This window comes from Cynocephalus volans, chromosome 11, assembly GCF_027409185.1.
Source record: "Cynocephalus volans isolate mCynVol1 chromosome 11, mCynVol1.pri, whole genome shotgun sequence".
Classification (NCBI taxonomy): domain Eukaryota; kingdom Metazoa; phylum Chordata; class Mammalia; order Dermoptera; family Cynocephalidae; genus Cynocephalus; species Cynocephalus volans.
The window spans coordinates 113,890,407-113,896,239 of NC_084470.1; positions in this window are offsets into that span (position 1 = coordinate 113,890,407).

A 5,833-nucleotide genomic window follows, 5' to 3' on the forward strand; every position below is an offset into this window, starting at 1 on the left:
TCTTCTATCAGGAGTGCCTGTGGCATTATTCTAGAATGAATAATGTAGACTTGAGGGATGAATTGCTGAGAAAATGTAGGGAGTATAGGGGAGGATTCTAAGGCAAGAACAACTTTTATGAGTAAGGTTGACATTTCTCAAAAGACAAGTAGGGAGATAATCCAGTAGAGTGGAAAGGGGAGCAAGATTAGAACTTGGAGCACCCATGACAGGACCCCCACAAACGACTTAACTTCTTTTTTTAAAAAAAAAGATGACCAGTAAGGTGTTCTTAACCCTTGACTTGGTGTTGTCAGCACCACACTCTCCCAAGTGAGCTAACTGGCCATCCCTATATAGGGATCCGAACCATGGCCTTGGTGCCATCAGCACCACATTCTCCCAAGTGAGCCCCAGGCTGGCCCTCGATTTAACTTCTTAATGCTGTCTCTTGGAGTATGGGAAAAGTCCTATTGGCATACAGTTTAAAATTTTTCCTTTCATAATTAGGATTCCCTTTAGTTACCCCAATCCTACAATAAAATCTAATAATCTCATACATGCTTGTGTGATAGTGTAAAGAGTAAAGCAACCAGGTTATACAGCAAGGTGTTGCTCAGTCTATATTCATCCCTTTACGAGAGACCACACAGGGCCCAGCGTCTATGAAGGAGAGTATGTCCAGAATTTTCAGGATAGGACCTGGACAAGGAAGCTGAGGCTCACAATGAACCTGGAAGTGATGAGGAGAAGCCTGAGTGCTGGCCAGTAATGCCAGGCACCCCAGCTTAAGAGCGGATTCATTCAAACCCCCCTTTCCTAACCCACACGAGAGGAAGGGCGCCCTCAGGTGGAGGCAAGCCGATATCTCTACTTGAGTCCAATTTGGTAACTTAAAGTTTTCTTTAATCCATTTTATCCACATTATCAAAATCATTAGCACAGTTATACAAATAACTTTCTAAAATTATTTTCATTTCCACTGTAGTGTGGTTACTTTCCATGTATCATTTCTAAGTTTTTATAGATGTCCTTTCTCTTTTTATAATTGCTTTGGCTAATTGGTAGTTTATTTTACTGATTTTGTTTTCTACTGGTATTTCTACCCCTCCCCCCACTCCCCAGGCACACACGCAGGAACAAGCTCCTGAATTTATTTATCAGTTCTACTCAGGATTCTAACATTATGTTGTTTTTTAATTCTCACATCCTTTCCTTGGTTTTTTTTGATGATTTTTTAGGAATTTCTTTGAAAATAAATGAATAGACCATTCATGTTGAATCTTCTATACTTAAGTTGAAAATATTAAAGATTATGAATTTTCCTAGGGTGGTGCCTTGGCCATGCCTCATAGATTTTGCTCTTAATGTTCCCATTATCATTGTTTTCAATGCATTCTTAATTGTAGATTTGAGTCCCTCTATATTTCAAGAGTAAACTGGGAGAACTTTTTCCCAAGAGATTAAAGTGTTTATTTCTTACCACTTTGTAAATTTATTTCTAATTTTATTGTACTATGGCTAGAGAATCCTGCTGTAATAGATGAACTTTTTAAAAAATGGACTAACGTTTGCTTTTTGATCAATATGGTCGATTTTTTAAATGCTGCATGGGCATTTAAAAATAAGGTATATGCTTGATTCCCAAGATTCTCTCTCTTACTCTCCCCCTATCTCTCTCCCCCACTCTGTGTGTATCTATGTTGTCTTACTCTCCCTTTCTCTTCATATAGATAGACAGATAGATATGACAAACTTATCAATTATTTTGTTCTCAGAACATAGTGTTAAGAGCTCAGGCCCTGATGTCAAACAAACCAGTGTCTAAACTTGCTGTGTGGCCTTGGGCACATTAACCTCTCCAAACCCCAGTTAATATGGGTGTAGTATCCCAGTGAGTACACAGCCCTAAAAGAGATTTTGATCTTTGTACACATTTCCTTCTGATTTTTAATGGAGTCCAAATAGTAGTTGGTCCATAGGAATTCTTATTACAATCTCCTGGCCTCTCCTGTGCTGTAGTGCTCTCATCTCCTGGAACCCTTTCACTCTTCAATGCCAAAAAAAAAAAAAATGCTCTTATTCCATTATACTCGGCTCCCCAACCCCTCTCTCCTCATTCCCATCTCCAAGTGTCGAGCTTCAGACACAGGGCCTTGGGCTATGTATGGTCTCTCATCCTGGGAATGGGGTTTGTCTTCCATTTCAGTGCTAAAGCATCCATCTGCTGTGCTTCTTACTGCCTATTCTTTGTCCTTTCTCTCCTTAGAGAATAGAAGTAGCAGCATGTAGATGATTATGACAAACTCCCCATGTTAATAAATGTTAACTTATCACTTGTTTAAAAGTCTCATTACTGCTTCATGTGTCTCAAACCTTAAAATACATAGGAGTCACGTAAGTCATCCAACCACTACACTGAGTGGCTCATTTGGACTGTGAATTACACAAGGTTACAAAGCTGCTCAGTTAACTTGTCCCTATCCAGTTCCCTCTCCACTCTTTCATCCTGAACTTCTTGGGAATTCTCTAACTACATCATTTTTAATAGTTTCTTTTTAATGCACGCAAATCAGTTCTCTTTAGTTTTCCCCAAACTTTCTTGTCCAACTAATTGGAAAAAATTTTTGCAAGATTCTGATTGCTTTACTTCCCTTTATTCCCCAGCCATCCATATTTTCACCTCTTTCTCATTGCTACAGAAAGGAGCAGATCCAGAGTTGACCTCAGTCCAGAATTCTGAAAAAGACACCAGATACTTCTCAAGAACAAAAACTCTTTATAACACCAGGATTGGAAAGAGATGACTAAAGGAAAGGGAAAATCCTTACACAGAGAACTTCCTGATACACATGAAAACCTGCACTGAGAACATCTCTTCTAGGTCTTCCCACCAAAAATGGCATATTTTTCCCCTCATACAGACTGCAAAGGTTTGAATCTGACCCAGAGGCCCATCCTTGTCTAATCCTGAAAGTAATCTTGACTCGAAACTGTCCAAGAGCTCAGGCTAATCCAGTAGTAAGAGAAAGGGTGGCTGGGGTGCCCACTGATGGGAGGAGCTCCTGAGCCCAGCCCCAGAGGCCTCAGGGTTCAGGGGCCCACTCAGATCGTGCCAGAGAGCAAGAGAGAGGAACTGGGGTTTGTGAGCATTGTGGCTTTGTCTGTTTCCTGTTTCAGCAAGGCTGCTGTGCAAAAAGACTGTACCAAGAAGGGAAATGCTAGCAAAGCCCAGAGCCATGGATTGAGGACTTGTGCTTCATGCAGCTGCTGTCTTGCTCCTCTGAGACCAGAGCCAAGGCCTGCCCAGGAGCTGGAATGCTTTCCTGAGCTGCTCGGGTCAGAGCCTGGGATCCAGAGGTAATGAGAAGGAGGATACTTTTGTGTCCAGGTTTGGGAACTCCGACTTTGGGGTGGGGAAGAAGACGCTCTATCATCTGAGCTTCTCCAGGTGAAGAGAGGGCACAGGAGAGGGTGGTATCGCTTAAGAGTGCTGGAGTTTGGGTAACCAAGAAAGCATCCTGTGTTGGTTTCCTGAGGCACTGGCCTCCTCTGCTCTGTCCATTAGACTAGGTTAGATTAGGGGTGAGTCCAGTGATGTAGGGTTCAGGCTACCCAGTGACAGGAGCATGAATTAAATGACTTCCTACGGTTCCCTTCAAAGCAGGGATTCCCACAACACGAAGCTGCCCTCCCCACAGCTTAGGTGCAGGCCTCTCTTCAGCTCACACGGAGAGCTCTGGACTAGGAAGGCCAGACCCAAGCAGGAGGCCTTTCCCGGTCTCCACTGCATGCATGGCCAGTAAGTAAGAGCAGAGAGGTGGAGAGGCTGTGACAAGCCACTGTTAGGTGAGGGGAAGTGCCCTGGTGTCTCCCTGTGGCAGTGAGGAGCCTCCTCCAAGCAGTACCCCCACTTCCTCCGAGCTCCAACTGAACCCAGGCGTGCTGCCAAGGGACACCCCAGAGATGCCAGCAAGCCTGGGCAGTGACCCAGTGACATTTATTTGAACTCTGAAGGAATCGTCCCTTTTTCTTCTACCGCCTATCCCTGTCAGTCCGCAGTCCCACATGGCTTCTTGTTTTTCAGCAAGTCAGTATGGTCAAGACATCCTGGAAAGCTGGGCATGGTTCCATTCAGCTGTGCCACACCAAAATCCTAGCAGGTGTGGGGGCCTGGGCATCTGGCATTAGCACTAAGTCTTTAATACCCAACATCAGCATGACAAGGATAACAATAATAATAATAATAGTAACATTTTATGTTTACTGTTATAAGAAGCTAACATCTATTGTGTGCTATGTGCCAGGTACTTGGTGTGCATTTTGCCATTTAATCCTTATAACCTTACAAGGTAGGTTCTAGCCCCACTTTATAAATGAAAAGACTGAGGCTTAGAGATGTTTAATAGCTTTTCCAAAAATATATACAGGTAGTATGTGATGGAGCCAGAATATGAGTCCAGACAGTCTGACTCCAGAGCCAGGGCTCTCCTCCACCATCTATAGCAGAAGAGAGGTAGCTAAGACTTAGGGATGCCACAAGCGTAGGTTCTGGACGTTGCGTTCACATGCTCATAATCTTGAGTCTCCCCCATTTAGTCACGTACAGTATAACATGGATGGGCCTCTCAGATCCTTTTCTAAGTTTTTAAACAAAGAAAATGGCAGGTAGGAAGTCAAGGAACCCCCTTCTTCCCCCAAGAAGAAGTGAGGAGAAAAGCCTGAAGAAAGGAGAGAGCCATTCAGAAACAGTACCAGAGGACACACATTAACCTCACAGTTCTGCTTAGAGTCAGCACTGCCAAGACCATATTATGCCCCTCCAACCCTCAAAAGCCAGGCATTTGAGAGTGTCCAGGGCTTGGCCACATGAGACCCCTCTCAGGAAAGTGAGACTGCCCCACCCATGACCCCAGGAATGACTGGTACGATCAGAGAGAGAGCAAGAATCCTGCAGAGAACTCTAGAATGAGCGAAGGCAGGCAGCGAAGTCCCAATAAAGGTTCAGAGAGTCTGCCGCCTGTTGAGTCTGTTTGGCCTGTAAATAAACCCAAGGGGTTAGAGCTGGCAAATGCCTGTTGGTTGGTGGAGCTGAGATACCCTCCTCTGACCTACCCAGGAACTAAGGCTCCCAGGGTGGTGGGGTCGCAGGACATAGAGAAGCAGCAGCAGCTGTGAGGGGGAGTCCCTCTTCCCTCATCAGTCCCCGGTCTGACTCCAGTGACCAGAGGAGGCAGGGCACAGAATTCTCAGTGCTCAGGATCCACCTCTTCCAAGTCCAGCCCCAACGCAGCAAAGCTACCAGAGGGTTCTAGGAGAAGAAACAAATTTACAGAAGGTAGGTGAGGCAGAGTAGGAAAGAGAGAGAAAGGCACGGGGAAGGGAGAAGGAAGAAGGGATTAGTGTTTAGGTGCCGTGTGAATATCAGGTAAAGCTGCCACCCAAGAGGCTATACGCTCAGTATGATTTTTATCAATTATTTGTCAAGTTCCCCTGACTTAGAGGCATGGTGGGATGCTCAGTCATGGGAGAAGTGGCAGCCACAGAGATCCTTCCACTTTACAGATGGGAGACACAGGCTAAAGAAAAGAAGGGATTTGCTTTTATTCGATTTTCTTGGTCCACTAGAGACAGAGCCCAGGAGTCCTGAGTCCCAGTTTGACACCATCACGTCCTCAGTTGTCAGCCCACATGGATGGAACACTGGGCTATTTCTGCCCCCTGGTCCAGGGAAACAGTCATTTTCTGCCCATCTTCTGATCCCTCCCCTTCTCTTCCCTTTTGGCATTTGGCAGATCCAAGCAGCTATTCCAGGAACTGGAAGCCAAGCACAACAGGTGCTGGGGAGGTCATC